Source organism: Cervus canadensis, chromosome 2 (assembly GCF_019320065.1).
Source record: "Cervus canadensis isolate Bull #8, Minnesota chromosome 2, ASM1932006v1, whole genome shotgun sequence".
Lineage (NCBI taxonomy): Eukaryota > Metazoa > Chordata > Mammalia > Artiodactyla > Cervidae > Cervus > Cervus canadensis.
Window position 1 is genome coordinate 95,074,252 of NC_057387.1, and position 25,705 is coordinate 95,099,956.

Below are 25,705 nucleotides of genomic sequence, written 5' to 3' on the forward strand. Positions count from 1 at the left end.
TATACAAATAAATTATAGAAAATAATACAATAGAGATGATGATACACACCACTGGCATGAGAAATGACCCCTACAATAGAAGTTGGGCCCCTGTGACATGCTTTCCAAATTTATCAAGTCCCACCTCCCATGAGTCTCCACTTAACAACTATCTTAATTTTTTGTTTATCTTTTCCATACATGTCTTTATTTTTTATTATATATATCCTTAAATAATTACTAGCATTGTTTTATGTATTTTTAAATTATATACTTAAAATACTGCATATATTCATCAGCTAACATCAATCTACACTATAATTAGGAGACTCACCCATGTGAATATATTTCACTTTAGTTCATATATCTATAGTACAGTGGTCCAATCCATAAATTTTTATAATATTTATTTATTGCTCCTCCAGTAAATGGAAACTTAATTTTCTTTCCATGTTTTTCTTCTCCAACAAGACAATGCTCCTATAAACAAACTATATGTGTTTTGTCACCCACAAGCATAAAAAGTTTCTTGGTAGTATACACTTAGATGTGGCATGAACTGAGTCAGAAATTGCATTGGAAATTGCTCCCAAAATGATGATATCAGTTTACCTTCCCCTCCAATCCAGATGTTCAAGCTGGATTTAGAAAAGGCAGAGGAACCAGAGATCAAACTGCCAACATCCGCCAGATCACCAAAAAAACAAGAGAGTTCCAGAAAAACATTTACTTTTGCTTTATTGACTACACCAAAGCCTTTGTGTGGATCACAACAATCTGGATAATTCTTAAAGAGATGAGAATACCAGACCACCTTACCTGCCTCCTGAGCTATCTGTATGCAGGTGAAGAAGCAACAGTTAGAACTGGACATGGAATAACAGACTGGTTCCAAATTGGGAAAGAAGTATGTCAAGGCTGTATATTGTCACCCTGCTTATTTAATTTACATGCAGAGTACATGATGAGGAATGCTAGGCTGGATGAAGCACAAGCTGGAATCCAGATTGTCGGGAGAAATATCAATAACCTCAGATATGCAGATAACACCACCCTTATGGCTGAAAGCGAAGAACTAAAGAGCCTCTTGATGAAAGTGAAAGTGAAAAAGTTGGCTTGAGGCTCAACATTCAGAAAACTAAGAGCATGGCATCCAGTCTCATCACTTCATGGCAAATAGATGGGGAGACAGTGGAAACAGTGAGAGACTTTATTTTTTAGGGGCTCCAAAATCACCGCAGATGGTGACTACAGCCATGAAATTAAAAGATGTTTGCTCCTTGGAAGAAGTTATGAGCAACCTAGACAGTATAAAAGCAGAGACATTATTTTGCCAACAAAGGTCCATCTAATCAAAGCTATGGTCTTTCCAGTAGTCATGTATGGATGTGAGAGGTGGACTATAAAGAAAACTGAGCACCAAAGAACTGATGCTTTTGAACTGTGGTGTTGGAGAAAACTCTTGAGAGTCCCTTGGACTGCAAGGAGATCCAATCAGTCCATCCTAAAGGAGATCAGTCCTCAGTGTTCATTGGAAGGACTGATGCTGAAGCTGAAACTCCAATACTTTGCCCACCTAATGCGAAGAACCGACTCACTGGAAAAGACCCTGATGCTGGGAAAGATAGAAGGCAGGAGGAGAAGGGGACGACAGAGGATGAGATTGTTGGATGGCATCACCAACGCGATGGACATGAATTTGAGTGGGCTCCGGGAGTTGATGGATAGGGAAGCGTGGCGTGCTGCAGTTCATGGAGTCGCAAAGAGTCAGACACAACTGAACGACTGAACTGAACCAAACCAACACTTTCTAAGAGTTCTTCTTTCCAAACCTTTCTCCCAAACTCCTGACACTTATAATAATCAATTGCCTTCTCAACATTTCAAATCCAGTATGTCCAAAACTGAACATGTCCTCTCCACCAAAATGAGCTCCAACCACAGCCTGTTCATATCTCCTAGACGATGGTAATTCTTTTCTTCTGCTGTTCAGACCAAAACTCTGAGTATCTGGACTCCTGTTTTTAACACATACCACATCTCATCCAACAGGAATTCTTAAGTGCTTTAAATTTAAAATACAGTCAGAATACAATGATTTTTCTCTGTCTCCAAAGACAAATGCTTACAATCTCTTAAAGAAAAACCTTGGATTTAGTCATGTTTCAGAAATCAGAATTGGGAACAGGTAATAGCATATACACACTCACTCACACACACACACATACACACACACACACACGTATAATATAAAACACCCTCAACAAAGACTAGGTCACCAACAAAACACATCAGACACATCAAAATTTGTCCAGTTAAATGTATGAGGACAACAATAAATTTGATTAAAAACTCTCAATTCAGTTTTGTCACCAGAAGAGCCCAAATGAGGTCATGTTTTACTGTTAAATGAGTTACAGAATCTCCTGGGTTTTGCCATTGTGATCTAAGGACTGATGGTCCTCTCCCCAGCCTCACAACTGTCTCCCAACTGGTAACCCATTCCTGCTTCTATCCTTACCCCTCCATGGTCTAGTCTCAACATAACACAGTGATCCTTTTAAAGGTCAGTAAGATCACAACACTCCTGCTCAAAATCCTGGAATGGCTCCCCATTCCATTCATGAATAAAAGTCAAGAGCTAGCTAGATGACCCTCCTCCCCTCCCCAGTATCTCTCTGAACTTCACTCTCCAGTGCACACTTGCACACCTTGATCCAGCCACACTGGACTCTACTGTTTGTCAAACACATCAAATATTCTTCTGCCTTAAAGCCTTGTGCTTATCTGTACACTCTGCCTAAAATGCTCCTCTTCCCAAAGTATTTCCCTGGCTAACCCCTATGGCCTTCAAATCTCTTGGCTCAATTTTCACCTGAGTTCTTAATGAAGCCTACTACCCTGATAGCTCTATATATTACAACTTGTTTTCCACCCCCCTCACCCTCCTACTCCACTCTACTTTTATAACCTACACATCTTCAATACACCTATCACTTCTAACGTACTATATAATTTACTTGTTTATTATGTTTATTGTTCATTTTCTGTCTTTACCCACTAGAATCTAAGCTCCATGAGCACAAGGATCTTAGTCTGTTTTATTTACTAATGCATCTCAATGACTTAGGACAGTGATTGGCAAGTAGTATAATAGATGCTCAAAAAGTATTTGTCGAACAAACGATTTCACATACTCTCCAATACCTGGTATTTGTTAGACTGTTTAATTTTGTTTAATCTAATAGCTGTGATCCTATCATATATGGTTTTAACTTGCATTGCCCATAATTACTACTGAAGCTAAACAATGCTTTATGTGGTTAGGTCATTAGGTTTCCTCAACTGTGAATTACCTATTTACAGTGTTCACTTGGTATCAGTGGGGAATTGGTTCCAGAACTTCCAGCAGATAACCAAAACCTGCAGATGTTCAAGTCCCTTAGATAAAATGACACCACACATTATAGTCAGCCATCTGTATCTATGGTTGCGGGACCCACCAAGACACAGGGCCAAGTCTATATCCCCAGCCTATTTTTCTATTAGATTTTCTTTTTTCTTATCAGGTTATAGGCATTCACCTGACATATACTGGATACTAATTATTTGTGGACTGTTGTTTCGTAGCTAAGACGTGTCTGACTCTTTGCGACTGCAGCACTCCAGGCTTCTCTGTCCTTCACTATCTCCTGGAGTTTGCTCAAATTCATGTCCATTGAGTCGGTGATGCCATCTAACTATCTCATCCTCTGCCACTCTCTTCTCGTTTTGCCTTCAATCTTTCCCAACATCAGGCTCTTTTCCAATGAGCTGGCTCTTCACATCAGGTGGCCAAAGTATTGGAGTTTCAGCATTAGTCCTACCAATGAATATTCAAGGTTGCTTTCCTTTAGGAATGACTGGTTTGACCACCTCATTATATTCATTGAAAATGTCCTCTTAATCTTTTTATTTTTTTAATGGAGTCACCAAAGAATTTAATTTTTATACCATCCATTTTATCATTCTCCTTTATGTTATGTTTTTACATATAAGAAATATATCCCTGACACACAGAGCCATGAATATATTTACTTATATTTTCTTCTAAAAGATTATAGGTTTACTTTTCACACCAAGTCTGTGAATATACCTGGAACTTATTTTTACATATGGAGGGAGATAAAAATTCTCAAAATTTGTATAGTGAACATCCATATACACACCCACAATCCAAACTGTACAACTGTTAAAACTTTGTGATTATTTTCTTTGTCACATATTGAGCCATCTACCCACTGGTGTTTTTTTGTTCCTTTTTTTTTTAATGCATCTCAAAGTAGACTATGGACGTTAGCACATACTTCAGCATGTATATCATTAACTAGAATCCAGTATTTGTTTACAACTGTTTCACAATGTTGGGTTTTTTTTTCTTAAGGTAAACTTACAAACATTAAACTGCACAAATCTTAGGTGTACCAATCAGTAAGTATGATATTGTATACACTCAGGTAACCTAAATCCCTACCAAAGTATAGAACATTCCATCAATCCAGAAAGTTTTATCATATATTTTCTGAGTAAACCCCCAATAAACCACTATTCCCTCACCCCAAGCAAATACTATTCCCACATTTTCACCATAGATTTTTTTTTTCAGAGCTTCATATGAATGGAATTGCACAAGTATGAACCCTTTTATATAAGGCTTATTTCATTCAGCACAGTGTTCAGAAATACATCCATGTTCCTGCATGTAACAGTAGCAATATCCAATCATACTAATAGAACATATTTTTTTTATCCTTTCTCCTACTAATGGACATTTGGATGCTATTCAGGTTTTAGCTATTAACACCCCTGTACAAGTCTTTCAACAGGCATGTATCTCATTTGTCTTGAGTAAATAAAAGTGTGACTGCTGGGTTATAGGATTGGTGTATGTTTAGTTTTATAAGAAACTACTAGATCTTTTCCTAAAGTGATTGTATTAATACTATGTTGTACTTGTATTAACAATGTATGGGAGTTTCTATTGCTTCACATTCTAGCTAATATAGATTACTCTCACTAATAACATAAGACTTGCTCTACATTCATGCCACTTACATGACATCAGTATTTTAAATTTTAACCATTCTTGTGAGTGTGTATTGGTATCTCACTGTGAGTTTAACTGACATTTTCTTGATGAATGTTGAGCATGTCACGTGTTTATTAGTCATCAGTACATATTCTTGTATAAAATATATTGCCCCCTTTATAAGTGAACTGTTTATCTTTTTATTATTGAGTAGAAGAGGTCTTCACATATTCTAGATATAAGTCCTTATTAGATATTTTGATGAATATTTTCTCCCAGCCTGTGGCTGGCCTATTGGAGTTATTAATTGGTGTCTTTTTTTCCCCTTGGGTGAGGGTGGGGGGAAGCATGTGGTTTGCAGGATCTTAATTTCCTGACCAGGGATCGAACTCATGCCCTCTGCAGTGGAGACGTAGTGTCCTAACCAATGGACCGTCAGGAAATTCCTTTAAGTGGTACCTTTATGAGCAAAAGTTTTTAATTTTGATGAAGGTCAACTTGCCAGTTTTCTTTTTTAATAGTGCTTAGCATCTTGTCTAAGAAAATTTTGCCTGTGCCATGGACACAAAAAATATTTTCCTACATTTTATTTCCAAATGCTTTATGGTTTTAGCCTTTATGTTTAGGTTCATGATCCATTTTGAATCAATGTGGGAGTAATATTTGATTAGGTTAGTATTACTAATACTAATTAGGTTAGTATTTGGGGTAATACTAATCTTACACTTCTAGGTTAAACTGAACTTTGTCAAATATGCCATAAGATTATCTTTGCTAATATTTTATTAATGATTTTTACACCTATGTTCATAAGGGATAATGGCCTCCAGTTTTCTTTTACTATAATGCCTTTGTCAGATTTTGGTATCACAATTATGCCAGCCTCCTAAAACCAACTGTGAAGTCTTCCTGCCTCTCCTCTATTTTCTGAACAAGTCTGTCTAAGAATGGTATTACTTTACTAATAAAACCATCTAGGGTCTGGAGGCTTTTATTTAGGACTTTTTGCTTCTACATTAACAAATAAAACTGGGCTATGTACTTTTTCTTCTCAAGTTGTCTTGTTGGTTTTGGCATCATGGTTATACTATCCTCATAAAATGTGCTAGGAGAGTGTCCTCTTTCTATTTTCTGAAACAATATATATAAAATTGGGAATATCATTCTTTGAATCTACCTGACAGTTCTGGCTTTTTGAATAGTTTAAATAGGTGACATGGGGTGGGTTTATTAATATATTTGGGGGCAGTAACAATAAACAAGCTTCCCTGGTGGCTCAGTGGTAAAGAATCTGCCCACCAATGCAGAAGACACCAAAGATGCAGGTTCAAACCCTGGGTCAGGAAGATCCCCTGAAGAAGGAAATGGCAACTCCACTCCAGTATTCTTGCCTGGGAAATCCCATGGACAGAGGAGCCTGGTGGGATTCAGTCGATGGGGTCGCCAAGATTCGGACATGATTGAGCTACTATAGAATAACAAACAATAAACAAAAATTCTATGAAATGCCTATGTGCCCCTCTCTGAATCACTTTTAGATAAGGAGATGAATCCATGGAAATCCATCCCTTCTCCAATCCTCACCAATTCTTGCACCTACACAAAAGCCTACATTTGCAAGATGGATGCCCAGGGCTCCAGATCAGTACTTTTTGGCGCCAAGCTGTCCATAAAGACAGGCCTAAGGCAAAGTGAACAAGGTAAGGTCTCCAATCAGATAAAGGTAGGCCAAGGAACAATGATTTCCCTAACCTCTCTTTCCCATGGAATATTCACAGCAGGCTAAGGAGGAAAGCTGCCTAATCAGGAAATCTGGCTAAGGCAAGAAAAGCACTCATTTAGGCAAATAACCATAAATTCTCTGACTCATCACTTACTCTTAAAAAGCACGAGGTAATAACTGACAATACATTATAACCTCCGGTGAAGCCTATTCCATTCAGCCTTCTCAAACCTACTAGTAGTTATCTCTGGACTCTGTATCCTTCCTGATCTTTTGATTAGCGCATTCTGAACACATTCAAGTCTATCCCACCTTGATATAAGAAAATAATTTCCCTTAATCACTACACACCTCTCTTCAACAACTTAGCCTCATGTTTTCTCCTCCTTCACAGTCACATTTCTTGAATGAATTGTCTACATTCACTGTCTCCAACACATCGCCTCCTATTTTCTTCAATGCAATGCAGATATCCCAAGACCCTAGCACCCCATTTTTCCTTCACCCTCCTTACCACCCATTTAAGCCATTCTTGCCAGGTTACCAATAGTCTTCATGTAAAACCTTCACCACATTTGTACCTTTTCTTTTCTGTACTTGACTATTCAGTAGCATCTGACAGCATCTTTCATTCTTCTGTCTTAAATGACTTTTCTATCCATGAAATTACATTCCCCTGTTTTACCTCTTATCATTTGCAGCCTCTTCCTTCATCATTTTGCTCCTCTGTCCATGGAATTCTCCAGGCAAGAATACTGGCGTGGTTAGCCATTCCCTTCTCCAGGGAATGTTCTGGACCCAGGGGTCAACTCGGGTCTACCTCCATTGCAGGCAGATTCTTTACCATATGAGTCACCAAGAAAGCTCCTTTTTTTTTTTTTCCACTCTTCACTTCTTTTCCAGACTTTACTGCTCAGTAGCATCTAACAGTATCATTCATTCTTCTGTCTTGAGTGATTTTTATATCCATTAAACTACATTCCCCTGTTTTGCCTCTTATCATTTGCAGCCTCTTTCTTTAATATCTTAGATGCTTAAATGCTGATGGTCCTTAAAGCTCTCCCTGGGGACACTCCTCTCTACACATATTTTACAGATTTGTATCTTCATCCCAAATCTCTCTCCAACTATATAGTTGTATATAGTTTTACAACTATAGCTCAACTTATCTTTCTATTCAGTCTTGCCCTTTTTCTGTTTTTCATTTCAGTGACGGTACCATCAAACCCAGAGGTATTCCTGCTTCTTCACTTTCTCTGAACCTATACATCCAATTATTCATTGAGCCTTGCCAATTCTACCTCCAAAATATCTATCTTTAGTCTGTCAGTTTCACTTTACTTCCACAGCTATGTCCACTAGTTCAAGCCAGCATCATCCAGTAACACCCTCCCAAATGACCTCACTGTAGTTCTGTCCCCCTTGATTCCTAATGCCCTATTAATGCAAATATCATGTAATAAGTATCTATTTTCTAAGTGACAGTATATGAATTTAAAAAAACAAATACTGCAGTCAGAAAGATCTTTTAAAAATGCAGAAATGACTAGCTGATTTCTTAAAACCCTTCAATGGATAAAGTCTAAAGTCCTTTAGTCTAGAGTCTAAAGTGCCTAGCTGCTATTGTCTTCCTTTCTATCATCTTTGCACAATTCTCAGGCTTGTTGGAGTTTTGATCTGTTAAACATGCCATACTCGCTCTCACACACACCTTTAGGGCTTCACAGCTATAGTTCTCTGATTTTTCCTTTGGTCTTTTTATACATTCTTGGACCTTAGCTTAAACCTCATTTCTTCTGAGAAGATTTCCCTACACACAGTTTCCTCAGCCTGCTGCTGCTAAGTCGCCTCAGTCATGTCCAACTCTGTGTGACCCCATAGACGGCAGCCCACCAGGCTCCCCCGTCCCTGGGATTCTCCAGGCAAAAACACTGGAGTGGGTTGCCATTTCCTTCTCCAATGCATGAGAGTGAAAAGTGAAAGTGAAGTCGTTCAGTCATGTCCGACTCTTAGCAACCCCATGGACTGCAGCCCACCAGGCTCCTCCGTCTGTGGGATTTTCCAGGCAAGTACTGGAGTGGGTTGCCATTGCCTTCTCCGTTCCTCAGCCTACCTCTATTTAATTCCAACTCTTTACTGCAATTAGTTGTTTGTCTGTTTTCTCAGACTGACTGTTAGCAGGAGAAGGAGAGATCAGTCTTGCTCACAATTATATTACTAGTACCCAGCACAAACCTAGTCTAGTAGGTACCAAATGAACATCTGAATCAGTAATGTAAGTGAATGCTACTTACTATGTTATTATCACTATCATCATTATAAGGCTCACATAGGGTCTTGCTCATTGGAGTTATATTGATGGAAACTGTCAAATGCAACTATGTCAGCAAAAGAGGCTTTACTGGAAAAAGGATATGCTCTGCTATTGCTTATTTACTGACTGTCTTTAGGATGGTTGGTAGCTATTCCACTGACTGATTTTTATTGTTTCTTTAAGTTTTCAGGACGGGAAGGAGCGGAAGCCATTACCTACAAAGGAAATCCACTTTTATACCATTTATTAGGTGGCCTTAAAAGGACCATTATGCCCAAATACAAGGTTTTTCCTCTGGCAGCAAGCATTCTGCTGGGATGCACAAAAACTTTCCTTTCCTGTATAGCAAATGTACCATTACTACTGCTCTGGGCATAATGGTGTTTTAGCTCCGCTTATTCACACTTGAGTGTGGGTGTATCCTGAGGTCAGGAGCCAAGGGGGAAATGAGTGTATATAGAGATACGGTATGCCTATCAAACTCTAAATTTTTCACTCCTCTTTTTTTATTAAATTCAGATGTCCTCATCCTGAGAACAGATTCCAATGACAGAATATTTACATATTACATTATCATGCAATAATATTAAGAACCATGGAAAAGAGCACAAAATTTGAATTTATGAAAATTAGGTTCGTATTCTCAATAATATATAACTTGCGCATGGAATTTTACCTACCTCTAAGGACTAGATGAGCTTCCCTAGTGGCTCAATGGTAAAGAATCCGCCTCGCCAATGCAGGAGATGTGGGTTTGATCCCTGGGTTGCAAAGATCCCATGGAGAAGGAAATGGTAACCCACTCCAGTATTTTTGCCTGGGAAATCCCATGACAGAGGAGCCTGGAGGGCTACAGTCCAAGGGGTTACAAAAGAGCTGGATACAACTTAGCAACTAAAAAACAAGCGCTAGATTTCATGCTTTATAAAGGTCAAATAAAACAAGGTATACAAAAGTATTTTATTCTATAAATTTTGACACAGATGATATATGATGTTCTCATATGAATCTGAAGAACAGTAAAAAGTTTGATGATCTTAACAAGATATTTCCGCATGGTATGAAGAACTCAGGGCTGAGTCAAAAAAAATTTTAACACAGTTCTACTACTTACTCTGCTCATAAATCCTGGTCAGTCATTAAACCTTTCTAAATCTAATTTTTCTTACCTGCGCACACCTGAGATAAAAATATCTATTTTGCCTATTTCATAAAAGTTATTCCAAGGCTAAATAAGAAAATACATTTAAAAGCTTAAGGTTTTCTCATATAAAAAGATGTTCCATATCATATGTCATCAAGGAAATGCAAATCAAAATAATAATGAGATAGTGAATTTTCAAACTACTGAACAATTGTGCTTATTTTGCATGCTAGTAAAGTTTATGCTCAAAATCCATCAAGCTAGGCTTCAGCAGTATGTGAACTGAGAACTTCCAGAAGTACAAGGTTTAGAAAACTTAGAAAAACAAATTGCAGCATATATTGGATCACAGAGAACGCAAGGGAATTCCAGAAAAGCATCTACTTTTGCTTCACTGACAACGCAAAAGCCTTTGACTGTGTGGATCACAACAAATTGGAAAATTCTTAAAAAAAAAAAAAAAAAAAGAGAACGGGATGGGAATACCAAACTACCTTACCTGTCTGCTGAGAAACCTGTATGCGTCAAGAAGCAACAGTTAGAACCTCACACAGAACAAGACACTGGTTCAAAATTGGGAAAGGAGTACGACAAGGGTGTATACTGTCACCCTATTTATTTAACTTCTATGCAGAATACATTGTGTGAAATGCCAGGCTGCATGAATCACAAGCTGGAATCAAGACTGCTGGGAGAAATATTAAACTCAGATATGCAGATACCACCACCCTAATGGCAGAAAATGAAGAGGAACTAAAGTGCCTTTTGACGAGGGTGAAAGAGGAGAGTAAAAAGGCTGGCTTAATCAACATTGAAAAAACTAAGATCATGGCATCCAGTCCTATCACTTCGTGGCAAACAGATGGGGAAACAATGGAAACAGTAACAGATTTCCTGCTCTTGGGCTCTAAAATCACTGCAGACAGTGACTGCAGCCTAAAAGACACTTGCTCCTTGGAAGAAAAGCTATGAAAAACCTATACAAACCTAGCGTGTTAAAAAGCAAAGATATCACTTTGTCAACAAAGGTCCATATAGTCAAAGCTATGGCTTTTCCAGTAGTCATGTACAGTTGTGGGAGCTGGACCATAGAGAAGGCAGAGGGCCGAAGAATTGATGGTTTTGTACTATGGTACTGGAGAAGACTCTTGAGAGTCCCTTGGACAGCAAGGAGATCAAACCAGTCAATCTTAAAGGAAATCAACTCTGAATACTCAGTGGAAGGACTGCTGCTGAAGCTGAAACTCCAATATTCTGGCCACCTGATACAAAGAGCCAACTCACTGGAAAAGACCCTGATGCTAGGAAGGATTGAAAGCAGAAGAAGACAGCAACAGAGGATGAGATGGTTGGATGGACATGAACATGAGCAAATTCTGGGAGATGGTAAGGGACAGGGAAGCCTGGCATGCTACAGTCCACGGGGTCACATAGAGTCAGACACAACTTGGCGAATGAACAACAATAACATTGCTTTTCTGTTAGTCATGTATGGGTGTGAGAGATGGACCATAAAGAAGGCTGAGTGCCAAAGAATTAATGTTTTCGAATTGTGGTGCTGGAGAAAACTATTGAGAGTCCTGTGGATTACAAGGAGATCAAACCAGTCAATCCTAAAGGATATCAACCCTGAATATCCATTCCAAGGGCAGATGCTGAAGCTCCAATACTTTGGCCACCTGACACAAACAGCCAACTCACTGGAAAAGATCCTGGTGCTGGGGAAGATTGAAGGAGAAAGGAGAAGGGAGCAACAGAGGATGAGATGGTTAGATAGCATCACCAACTCAATGGACATGAATTTGAGCAAAATCTGGGAGATACTGAAGGACAGAAAAGCCTGGCATGCTGCAGTTCATGGGGTCACAAAGGATAGGACATGACTTAGCAACTGAACAACAACGTCACTACACATCTATAAGAATGGCTAAAATCTGGAACACTGACAACACCAAATGATGGTGAGGATATGGAGCAACAGGAACTTTCATTCATTGCTGGTGGGAATGCAAATTGGTACAGCCACTTTGGAAGACAGTTTGGCAGTTCCTTATGAAACTAAACATAGTCATACCCTGGTGGTCCAGTGGCTAAGACTCCATGATCCCAATGCAGGGGACCCAGATTCAACCCTCAGTCAGGGAACTAGATCCCACATGCTGCAACTAAGAGCTGTCATGCAGCAACAAAAGATCCTGCATGTCACAACAAAAATCAAAGATTCCACATGCAACAACTAAGACACTGATGAAAGAAATCAAAGATGACATAAACAAATGGAGAGATATTCCATGTTCCTGGATTGGAAGAGTCAATATTGTGAAAATGACTATACTACCAAATGCAATCTACGGATTCAATGCGATCCCTATCAAATTACCAATGGCATTTTCCACAGAACTAGAACCAAAAATTTCACAATTCAAATGGAAACACAAAAGACACTGAACAGTCAAAGCAATCTTGAGAAAGAACAACGGAACTGGAGGAATCAACCTTCCTGACTTCACAATACAACAAGGCTGCAGTCATCAAAACAGTATGGTACCAGCACAAAAACAGAAATACAGACCAATGGAACAAGAAGGAAAGCCCAGAGATAAACCCATGCACCTACAGGCACCTTATCTTTGACAAAGGAGGCAAGAATATACAATGGGAAAAGACAGTCTCTTCAATAAATGGTGCTGGAAGAATTGGACAGCTATGTGTAGAAGAATGAAATTAGAATAGTTCCTAACACTATATACAAAGATAAACTCAAAATGGATTAAAGACCTAAATGTAAGACCAGAAACCATAAAACTCTTAGAGGAAAAGACAGGCAGAACACTGTATGACATAAATCAGAGCAAGATCCTCTATGACCCACTTCCTAAAGAAATGAAAATAAAAACAAAAATAAACAAGTGGGACCTAATTAAACTTAAAAGCTTTTGCATAGCAAAGGAAACTATTAACAAGGTGAAAAGACAACCCTCAGAATGGGAGGAAATAATAGCAACGACACAACTGACAAAGGATGAATTTCCAAAATATAAAAACAGCTCATTCAAACTCAATACTAGAGAAACAACCTAATTAAAAAGTGGGCAAAAGACCTAAACAGACATTTCTCCAAAGAAGACATACAAATGGATAATAAATACATGAAAAGATGCTCAATATCGCTCATTATTAGAGAAATGCAAATCAAAAACTACACAAAGTATCAACTCAAACCCATCAGAATGGCCATCATCAAAAAATCTACAAACAATAAATGCTGGAGAGGGTGTGAAGAAAAGGGAATCCTCTTGCAAAGTTGATAGGAATATAAATTGATACAACCACTGCAGAAGATAGTACATAGGTTGCTTAAAAACTAGGAATAAAACTACCATATGACCCAGCAATCCCACTACTAGGCATATACCCTAAGGAAACCAAAATTGAAAAAGACACATGTACCCCAGTGTTAACTGCAGTACTATTTACAACAGCTAGGACTCGGAAGCAACCTAGATGTCCATCAACAGATGAATGGATAAAGAAGCTGTGGTACATATAAACAATGGAATATTACTCAGCCATAAAAAGGAATGCATTTGAGTCCGTCCTAATGAGGTGGATGTACCTAGAGCCTATTATACAGAGTGAAGTAGGTCAGAAAGAGAAAAACAAATATCAGATATTAGCACATATATATGGAATCTAGAAAGATGGTACTGATGAACCCATTACAGGGCAGCAATGGATACGCAGACATAGAGAACAGGCATATGGACACAGGGTGGACAGGGGAAGGAGAGGGTGGAACGAATGGAGACAGGAACATGGAAAGATATACACTACCATAGGTAAAACAGGTAGCCAACGGCAACTTGCTGATGACTCAGGGAACTCAAACCAGGGCTCTGTGACAACCCACAGGGGTGGGATGGGGTAGGAGGTTCAAGAGGGAGGGGACATATGTATACCTATGGCTGATCCCTGTTGATGTATAGCAGAAGCCAATATAATATTGCAAAGTAATTATCCTTCAATTAAAAATAAATGATTTTTTTAAAAAGCTAAAATACTCTTATTTCTTAACCCAGCAATTGCACTCCTTGATATTTACCTGAAGGAGCTGAAAGCGTATATCCACATAAAAACCTCCACATAGATGTTTAGAGCAGCTTTATTAATAATGGCTAAAACCTGGAAACAATCAAAATGTGCTTCAGTAGGTAAACAGATAAATAAAATGCAGTATAGCCAGACAATGGAATATTATTCAGCACTAAAAAGAAATGAGCTATTGAGCCATGAAAGGGCATGAAGGAAAGTTAAATGCATATTACTAAGTGAAAGAAATCAACCTGAAAAGGCCACATACTGTATGATTACAACTATATGATGTTCTAGAAAAGGCAAAACTATGGACACAGTAAAAAGATCAGTGGTTGCCAGAGGTTGGGGGAGGGGGAGATGAACAGGCAGATCACAAAGGACTTTTGGAGCAGTGAAAATATTCTGTATATCATAATGACATATATAAGTCATTATACATTTGTCCCAACCCACAGAATATATAACACCAAAAGTGAATCCTAAAGTAAACTAAGGCCTTTGGGTGATTAAGATGAATTAATGTAGGTTCGGCCTTGGATAAAAAACAAAACAAAAAGTACCATTCTCATGAATGATATTGGTAATGGAGAAGGTTATGTATGTGTGGGGGGCAAAAAATACATAAGAAATATCTGACCTTCCTCTCAGTTTTGCTGTAAACCTAAAATTATTCTTACAAAAACTCCTCCCCACTCAAAAAAAAAAAAAAATTGGGTTTGACAGTCTGAATTATCATTAATAATAAGTTGCATTGTTCTAATCTATTCTCAAAATACTAACTCTGCTCCCAAAACTCAAGGATATATTGTTTAGAGTCTCTGCAATTTTTATTATCATTTTAGATCCCTCAAGTTGTCATACTTTGACACTGCCTGCCAAAAATGATGTATCTCTCTTTTCTTGAACTATATTCTTAAGTGGCAAAGAAAGCTGTAATACTAAATTCTAAAGAAATAACCATTCACTCCCTTTCACTTTTCCACAAAGCAAACTTCTAAAGGTATTACACACAAAATAAGATGGTGCTGCTTACATGAGGAATCACTGTCTATATGCATTACTCATTATTCACAATGACAAAACCCATAAAGTATTTCCAAAGAAAAGACAAAAGCCAAGTGTCTAAAGGCAATAACCACTATCCCCACAAGTAAATATGCAAGCCAACAGTCACAAGGCTGGCGTTTGTCCTTTCTATCAATAGCCACCAGCATGGAGATGACTGTGATCAAAGCTATCTCTGCCTAAGGCAGCTCCCAGTCACAATCGCCTTCACATTTTCTATTTGAATTCTCACTTATATTCATTCATTCCTCTTCCCAGAAAAGGAAATTGATAGTTCCCTACTGGCTCAGCTGGTAAAGAACCCGCCTGCAATGTGGGAGACCTGGGTTGGATCCCTAGGTTGGGAAGATCCCCTGGAGAACAGAACAGCTACCCACTCCAGTATTGGGGCCTGTACAGTCCATGGGGTTGCAAAGAGTCGGACATGAATGAGCAACTTTCACTTTCACTTCACTTTCAAGAAATATAATTCAACTTTCCACTCCACCGGAAGAGGGTAGAGGGTTGGGTTTTGGAGACAACTTCTCAGCTAACATATAAAAGCACAGGGGGTGGGAGTGGGGGGAGAGGGTATTCTCCACAACTAAAAGACTAGATATCTCTTCACAGAACTTGTAAGTAAATTCACATAGTGTGCCTCACATAAATAACACTGTTTGGAGTGACAGCAGGAGTGGAGAAAAACGTATCAAGGGGCCCCTCAGAATCCACTGTTGATAACAGTACCATCCTACATTTCAGTGACCAGCTGGATGAAAGAAGACAAAAAATATTTTATTATTTTTTGAAATACACTATTAAACACAGAAAAAATGTAAGCATACAACTCAAATTTTTGCAAACTGAACACACTAGTGTAACCAACAGCCAGGTTTTTTAAAAAATGAATTATAATCAGTCTAGAAGCATCCTCATGTCCCCTCTTCCAGTCACTACCTATACGCCCCAGGAAAACCACCATCTTGATTTCCCAACTTTATAGGTCAGTTTTGCTTTTTAGACATCTTCTTTACATGGAATATAGAGTATATCCTTTTCTGTATCCAGCACTTGTGTTCAACATATGTCCAATTAAAATCTCAGAAGGCAACAAGTAAATGCAAGTGTTACAATATCTGAAGAGACAATGGCTAAAGTGTCAGTCACTCAGTTGTGTCTAACTCTTTGTGACCCCATGGACTGTAGCCCACCAGGCTCCTCTGTCTATAGAATTCTCCAGGCAGGAATACTGGAGTGGGTAGCCATTCCCTTCTCCAGGGTATCTTCCTGACCCAGGGATAGAGCCCAGGTCTCCACATTGCAGGCAGATTCTTTACTGTCCGAGCTACCAGAGAAGCCCCAATAAGAAGCCTAAGACCCAAAAAGAAATACTGAACAAGAAAACTAGCAAAGATACATAAATTTCAATAAGTACTGACTATATAAAATAATAACAAAAAATAGAAATAACTTATAGAATTTTTAAAAAAGAACTAAAATGCTAAACAAAAAATAGCATGTACTTTTGGAGGGGTTGATGAGAAAAAAGGAAACTCTTTTTCAGGAGGGGGGTTAAAATCTGAATTTGTTCTAACTCACCAGTAGAGTTAGAAAAATCAAACAAAAACACAAGCCAAAAAACTAATCAGTATTTTTAAATGGCAAAGAAGAATCAGAGCAGTAAAGCATGGACATGCAAGACATGGAATGCAAGAAATAGTATGGCAGAAACCATGTACGACAAATGTAAATGGACAGGTTTATCAGTACGGCGGCGGAGGGGGTGGGGGAGAAGCCACTGCATGCCATTAGAAACAGATACACCAAAAGCAAAATTATACTGGAAAGGTTAAAGTAAAGGGATAGTTGGTTTTAGAAAAACTAGTGAAACAGATCTCAAATAATAGAGAAAGGAAACACATCAAACTAGTAACAGCTTATTAAAGGAAAACCAAAGAATCAAAGAAACAGAGATCTTCAACGTATTAGAAAAAGAAAGAGAGGAACCTAAGAACAACAGTGGTCTTTGAGATATAAATATTGCAAACTCAAATACTTTCAGGGGCCAGTAAGGTAACATATTTCATCAAATCTCAAAAACTACTAATTGCAACAGATGCCATTATTCTAGGTATCAGCCAAAAAAAAAAAAAAATTAAGCAAAGCAAAATAACCACTGTCAATTAAACTATAGCAAACCATCAAAAGTAACATACTACCATTTCAGAGCTGTTAAAAACTAAAAAGATGAGAGCCTTAAAATGATAAAACACAGTAAATGTATGAAGCAACAAAATACAAAATGAGAAACGTTTGGTGGTCAATTTTTCTTAAAATCTACAAAAGTAGTCAAATAAAACACATCTACAGGAAGTGGTCTGCAGTCCTTCAAACTGTGATCCTGATTCACACAGGAGAATATAAGAATTTAATTCAGAGATGATAAGGGGTGGTAATTTTAGAATATTATAAGATATTCTATTCATAATAACTCCATGTATAAAAATATGCACTGTTAGTGAAAGTATGCTGTTAAAAGAGTAAAGTCTAAGAAGTAGAAGAGAACTCTAAAGTTCTGAAGCTCGCTCAATTTTCTGCAAAGATGCTGAAATTATCCGCGATATTAGTTGCTACATGGGGATGATGACCAGGAGGTTGACAGGTAGAGAAAGGAGAGAACAACACTGAAGAATGAGAAACTGTTGGAGAACATAAATGAATATGGAAAAAATAATTTAAAAAAAAAAGTCTGTTTTTACTATAAATACTATAAAGCACAGAGCAAAAAAAGAAAGCATATAGATAAATCATTCAATTTTTAAAGGCATCCAATTTACTGACATGATGAAAATATTTAATGGTACTAAGGATTGATGAGTATAACTGCAATTTTTCTTATTTTATCAAACTTCCCACAAAAAGAATAACAAAATTTAGAACACCAGGAGGAAATTATTAGGTTATATGATTATTCATATGTCGCTATCACTTTAAAAATGAAATAACTTTCAAAAAGAATGTTTGAAATCTAGTTGGTTCTTAAAGATTTTTGTTTTTAAGACTAAAATCTAAACTGAATTGCATCTTGTATGATGATCATAATTTATTAGGATAGTCATAATTTTCAAAATTAAAAATCCCAAGAAAGCTTTGTGAACAATAATGCTTCCCAGTATGTACTATGCTATCATGTTTTCCTAAACAGTCAGGTACCCCTGAATGATGGCTCTTGCACTTTTTTTTTTTTTTTTTGGCACTTGCACTTTTGAACATCAAAGGTAGAAAACCAAGAAAGAAACATGACACAGTTTTTGTCTGAAGGCACGGCATATTCTCAATTCAGAATCTGGACTCTATACAATGATGGGCAATTACTTTGTTTGCCTTACAGGCAAATACTTACTTACTGTGCTATAGAAATGATGACACTAAGAGAGTTGATAATAAAAGTTTGTACATGGTGGCTAGTCAGGTAACCCTTCAAAGTTAAAATAACCTCCATAAAATTGACTGGGAAATAGCGCAAATTGAAAAGCACTTTTTTCCATTCACAAGGAACTGCAATCTCAAATCTCTCACACTGCAGCTGCTCCAAAAACAGCAGTAAGATGAGAGCCAATTTTTACCATATGGAAGACCCAAACCTCAACTGCTCTTCAAGTGAAATGATGTCAGTCCCTATACAGGATGGAGGCTCCTCCAGTTTAAAAGAAAAATGCTTAAAAAAAAAGAAAAACGCTCACACATAATCTCCCAAAGGTCTAAAAGGACCCAGGGGTGCTGTAGTGTGTCAATGTGCGGGCTGAAACCACTATAGATCTTTTTTCTATTATTAATAAGTAGGAAGCCAGTTGAAAAAGAAGCCACTAGCTGAGCAAAAGACTCAAGATCACCCACCCAACTGTGAAACCCATCCAACCTATGGATTTCCATACTTGTGAGTCAATGTATTTCTTTAATACTTCAACCACTCAGGGTCAAGTTTTCTGTTACTTTCAGTTCAGCTTATTCTGGCCTATATCTATAGCCCAGTCACTTTTACAAGCTGTCTGTCCTTGAGGAAGTTACTGAGGTTCACATATTTGACAAAGAATGGCCAATCAGAAAGTCTCCAATGCTATCATGCTCTTCCAATCTATTAATTATTCTTGCCTTTTGGACCACAACAGTCTCCTAACTGGTCCTCCTGCTGCAGCCCTTGCCTTTTACTCTCAAATGTATTAAGCAAAGTAAGTCAGACAGAAAAAGACAAATACTGTATGGTATCACTTATATGTGGAATCTAAAAAATAATACAAATGAAAGTATACACAAAACAGAAACAGAGCCGCATATGTAGAAAACAAACCTGTGGTCACCAAAGGGGAGAGGGAAGTGGGGAAGGACAAATTAGGGTATGAGATTAACAGATACAAGCTTACTATGTATAAATTAGATATGTAACAAGGATATATTGTAAACCACAAGGAATAATAGCCATCATTCTAGAGTAACTTTTAATGGAGTATAATTTATAAAGATAATTCAAGACACTTGAAACTAATATCAATACTACAAATCAAACATACTTCAATATTTCTTAATTAATTTTTTATTGAAGGATAATTGCTTCACAGAATTTTGCTGTTTTCTGTCAAACCCCAACATGAATCAGCCATAGGTATACATATATCCCCTCCCTTTTGAACCTCCCTCCCACCTCCTCCCCATCCCACCCCTCTAGGTTGATACAGAGCCCCTGTTTTGAGTTTCCTGAGCCACACAGCAAATTCCTGTTGGCTATCTATTTTACATATGGTAATGTAAATTTCCATGTTACTCTTTCCATACATCTCACCCTCTCCTCCCCTCTCCCCATATTGCTAATTCAATATTTTTTAATTTCAAAGAGAGGCATTGAGAATTTTTCAAAATTTGACCATGGTTATATGGTTAGCATGGGGCAGAACTGTAATCTGAATCAACTTTCTGTTTCTTCTTTAAAATTATCTATACCTGAAAATGCAGATAATATGTATTTGTCATCAACATCATGATGACTGACTGAGGTAATGTACAGTCTAACAGTGTAGGAAACAAAACAGGCACACAATGAATGCACTATTTACTATACTGATATCTCTCAGGGCTTCCAGGTGGTACAGGGGTAAAGAATCCCCCTGCCAATACAGGAGACACAAGAGACACAGGTTCAGTCCATGAGTTGAGAAGATCACCTGGAGGAGGAAATGGCAACCCACTTCAGTATTCTTGCCTGGAAAATTCCAAGGACAGAGGAGCTTGGTGGGCTACAGTCCATGGGGTTGCAAAGATATTTCTCAGGAAACCTGGCAAAGAAAGCTGGATGATCAAAGCAGACTGCATCTTCACTGGTTTGCCGGAAAAGTTTTAAGAAGTCTAACTTGTTCACCAATAAGCTGTTATTAAGGCCCAGATATTCATTTGGATTTTCATCTTCTCCTCTGAGGTTACCCCATAGATTATCTGGATCACTGCGTGAAGTGAAAGTCGCTCAGTCGTGTCCAACTCTTTCCAACTCCATGGACTGTCCATGGAATTCTCCAGACCAGAATACTGGTATGGGTAGCTTTTCCCTTCTCCAAGGATCTTCACAACCCAGGGATCCAATCCAGGTCTCGCACATCGCAGGCGGAATTCTTTACCAGCTGAGCCACGAGGGAAGCCCAAGAATACTGGACTGGTAGCCTATCCCTTCTCCAGGGGAACCTCTTGATCCAGGAATAGAACCTGGGTCTCCTTCATTGCAGGCAGATTCTTTACCAACTGAGCTATCAGTGAAGCCCGGACCACTGGGTACACTTTCACTTTTATGTGTTTATGTAAACAAATCTAAAATCAGCTTTTAAAGTTTTATGTTAACAATTTACCTGTTTAAAACAAATAATCTAAATGGCTGCTTTTCAAGCATTACTTCTATTTCAGAATGTTCCAATGCAGTCTTCTAGAGAGTATAGTGAAAGTTAAAGCTGCTAAGTCATGTCCAACTCTTTGCAACCCCGTGGACTATACAGTCCATGGAATGCTCCAGGCCAGAATACTGGAGTGGATAACGGAGAGCTGTTCCCCTCTCCAGGGGATCTTCCCAACCCAGGGATTGAGCCCAGGTCTCCCACATTGCAGTCGGATTCTTTAGCAGCTGAGCCACCAGGGAAGCCCAAGAATACTGGAGTGAGTACCCTATCCCTTCTCCAGTGTATCTTCCCAACCCAGGAATCGAACCGGGGTCTCCTGCATTACAGGTGGATTCTTAACCAGCTGAGCGACAAGGGAAGCCCCTTCTAAAGAGTAAACTTGCAACTTTAAAAAAAAAAAAGAGAAAACACTTTACAGTGCTCTGTAATCTGGCAATTTGAAACTCCTACTAGATAGAAACAAAGAACTGAGAGGAAGGGCATCAGTAAACAGGGCAGCAGATATTAGAGACTCACTCAGTCACTAGGAAGGAAATAATTGATTTAACACAAAACAAACACAATAATTGAAAACATTCCCCGTTCAACAAACAGAATTCCCTTTCTGAATCCTGGAAACTAAAAAGAAATAAAGATATAAATAGGTAATGCAATTAAATGTACTTAGAAACCAGCCATTTTTTTACTAACAGCTACTTAAACACACATCACTATTTATCAGAGGTCTTCTGAGTACTTTATAACTACTTCTCAAAATACTCCCAAGAAATCAAATGCCAAATCTTATGGAACCAACTGTACTAAAAAGGAGAAATTAAACAAGGCTTTGACTATGAAAGCCCGGTAGTACTAAACAGCTGCTGAAGGTGCAGTGGGTGCTCCCAGTAAGTAGGCTCTGAAAGCCTTCAATGCCATTAACCAGAAGCACAAATAAGATGAGCTACAAATATCATTACTTGTTTAAATTTTACCAATCTTACACCTTTTCCTTCTGAGCACTTTAAAGAAACCAAAATAATGGTAATTAAGAATAAGTAAAAAGACCCTAGGTACTTTGTAAAAAAGTGCTTTACAAATGTAAAAAAAAAAAAACAAAATAAAAACAAGAGAAATAGCTACATTTCATGACAAGAACTTCATAGGTTGACTAAGGTTTTATCCTGAGACCTTTACTATGTCAATCTTTTAAAACATTCAATGATGAACTAAATGAACTGTAAACAATCTGTCAGCAATGTCTGGTGTCCAAAATTAGATGTGTGTTGGTCTGATTTAATTGCTCCACTCAATATAATTTAAGTGAGCCCAAGCATCACATTTTTTTCATCAAGACTAAGCCAAGATGATCTACTTTACAAAGCATAAAAAAATTAATCATCAAAAAAAAAAAAAAATTAATCATCAAAACTGAAATAGTTGTAATATGTACTCTTTTAGTTCTAAAGGTACTCATTAAAACTCAGCTGAAGGTTGTCTACCAATATATTTCCCCCTCATTATTATATTTTACTTACTTCTTCACGTACCAAAATTATCCACGACTTAGGAGAAGGCTTCCAAAATAGGTGTCAGATACATGGTTATCACATATGGTTACATTATATTATGTATGCAAAGCGATAATTTAGAAAAGTTCTTAAAGCTCTGTGTAGGGTTAAACATATATTAACACATATAATTGAATTAATTAAGGGAAAGACGGGCTGGGAGGCAGGCACAGTGGTCAGGAACAGAATATGTTTATGATAGACAATCTGTCAGAAAAGTCTGGTGCTCAAAACTAGGTGTGCGTGGGTCTGACTCAATTGCTCCACTTGGGTAAGTAAACCCAAGCAGCAAAATTTTTCTATTAAAGTAGAAAGGTCTTAGATGATTCCTTTAATTATAAGTTACACATAACGGAATACAGAGGAACTTAGTAGCATTGTCCCCTGCCTCAAATGAATTAAATAAAATTGAAGCCATCTGTTCAGTATATTTTCAATAGACAGTAAGAGGAAGGAGGTTAGTTAAAAAAAAAAAAAAAAAAAAAAGGCTTTCTGTTACTCACCTGTAACCCTCTCCTTTGTAGAAATACTGGAATCATCCATAATAGATAGCAGACCAACAAAAGCCACTCTCCAGACAGTCAGCCACTACAGCCTACTTGCTTACTGCTGGGGAAAGCGACGTACAATCAAGCTCTCCCCACGCTGTGCCCACCGCTCCACTAAACCAGGTTTCTCTCAGTCCAGCGTGAGTACACAATCACTGCCTCACATCACAGCGACGTCTTTCTTCACAGCAGTCCAGACAAATCTCATCTGAATCACCACCACAGAAGGGGGAAATTTTTCCTATTTGTTTTTCTCTTCCATACATACCCCTTTTGGTTGAAAACATCTGAAGTACCAAGAAAAGGACAAAGCTCCCTGAAAAAAATTCCAATCTTTAATATCCTGACTTCACTGCTTATTAAAAAGGTTTGGCACACAAAACAAGAGAGTCTCCACCTACAGCTACTAAGCTTATAAAATCCGTGTCACGTTTTCCTTTCCCAAAACAAAACCACGCCACATACATTTTTAAAAAGATAATTCTTCTGAAATACAAAGAAAAACATATTATTCTGAGGCTCTATTTTGAGCTCAGGCTGATATAAAACCAGTTATTGTTTTGACTAAGTCGGCAAAATTCTTTTCATCCTTTGTACAGACAAAGCAAATGTCAGATTCTTTCGATACTGTCACAGGCTCTTTTGTTTCTTTATCTCTAGATACGCTGGTCTTCACTTCTTGGACAGTCACGAAAGCCTCTTTCCTCCGGAGCTTAGATCACTGCTAAGGTCAGTCTCCATGCTCTTTTATGTCCTGGAGGGGGCTTGTACACGTGTGGTGAGTTCTGAGCATGGACAAATTCATTCATCTATTCATTGCTGACAGTATTGTCACAGGAAAAGCTCCCCATTCCAACAGACCTCTAAAAGGGCACAGCATGAGAAAAATCTAGTTTCACCCAGACTTTAATAATCTCAGAATTGTTTCTTGGGTCACTGGTTGTCATTTTCAAAGCAAGACTTCAGCCAATTTAAAGATGATTCAAGTCTCTTAATTTATAACATATATAGATTGTAAATATATATATTATATATATATAAAATAAAGAGAGTTCAGGAGTGAAAGGTTAGCTCTCATTATATGATTTTATCACTTAAACACTCTATAAGCAATGTTTTAAACTTTCCAATTTTACAGTAGTTGCCAGAATCCTAGTAAACACAGGGGAAGGAAAAGCAAGGCAAGTGAGTGATTTTTCTAATAAGTCACAAAAGAACTGTTAGCAAAGGTAGCAGTACATTCTTAGGAAGAGAGTTAAATAGGTGATCTGCTGACTCACAGTCACAGTTCTTCATAGGACATGCACAAATTATTCCCTCCCCTAAGGATTTCAGAAGATATTAATCCAAATTTCCTAATTTGACAAATAAAGGTATGTATACACCCTGACTCAGGATGCTTTATACATACCTTCACTCTAAGGAGTAAATATAGCAACAACACTAAGACAGATTCAGTCTGCACCCAACAAGGAGAAAAAGCTGCCCCTCCTATAATTATGGTAGCTGCACCAAACGGTCTGGGGCTTGAAGGAAGGTATATTTACAAAATCTTTTTCTGGTCTTTCTTACAACTAACTCCAGTCACAAGAGCTAGCCACACTGCTGAAAATAGCACAGAAAACAGGATCCATTTCTCTTCCATTCAGCAAAAACCTTCTAATCTTGAGCACAACCAGTGTGGTCTTTCATTGTGAGAGCTAATAAATCCACATCTCCATGGACTCCTTCCATCTGCTGCTTTAAACAACTAATGGATGGATTATGTCTATGGGGAAAACAAACACAAGACCTGAACAGACAGCTGATTTGCATAGGGTGTGTTATCCAGTGGAAGAGTCTGTGCAAAGTCACAGTCTCTTAAAGCTACAGAACCTTTCAATCAAAAGAGATTTTATTAACTAAATCATATACAACAGCAGAGAGGAAGTAGGAATGAGTCTCTAATCCTGTAGAAGTAGAAATGGTATATTCTGATAAACTGTTCAGGCCAGAGATTAAAAATTCAAACTCTTCATTCATTTACTAATTCAGGAATCATATATTATGTCAAGCATTGAGACGGGCGGTGGGGAAAGATTACCAAGATTAACATTACCCATAAACTAATAATTCCACTTCAGAAGAGCTCAAATCCAATAGGGAAGCCAAATACAAACAAGTAATCACAATACGATCTGAGAATTATGGCAAAGCGCTAAAGGAGTGTCAAAGAGCACTCAATTCACTTCAGTGGGAAATCCACAAAAAAGGCTTCCAGGGCCAATTGCCATCTGGTCACTGAAACAAATGTTATAGGATTACCAGATG

At 37.9% G+C, this 25,705-nt stretch overlaps 1 protein-coding gene across 4 annotated transcripts in view; it reads right to left on the reverse strand.

The window, feature by feature from the left end:
* The window catches only part of MAST2 (microtubule associated serine/threonine kinase 2), a 202,861-nt gene that overhangs the window by 111,593 nt on the left and 65,563 nt on the right, over nt 1-25,705 (reverse strand). The gene's annotated exons all lie outside the window — the stretch shown is intronic.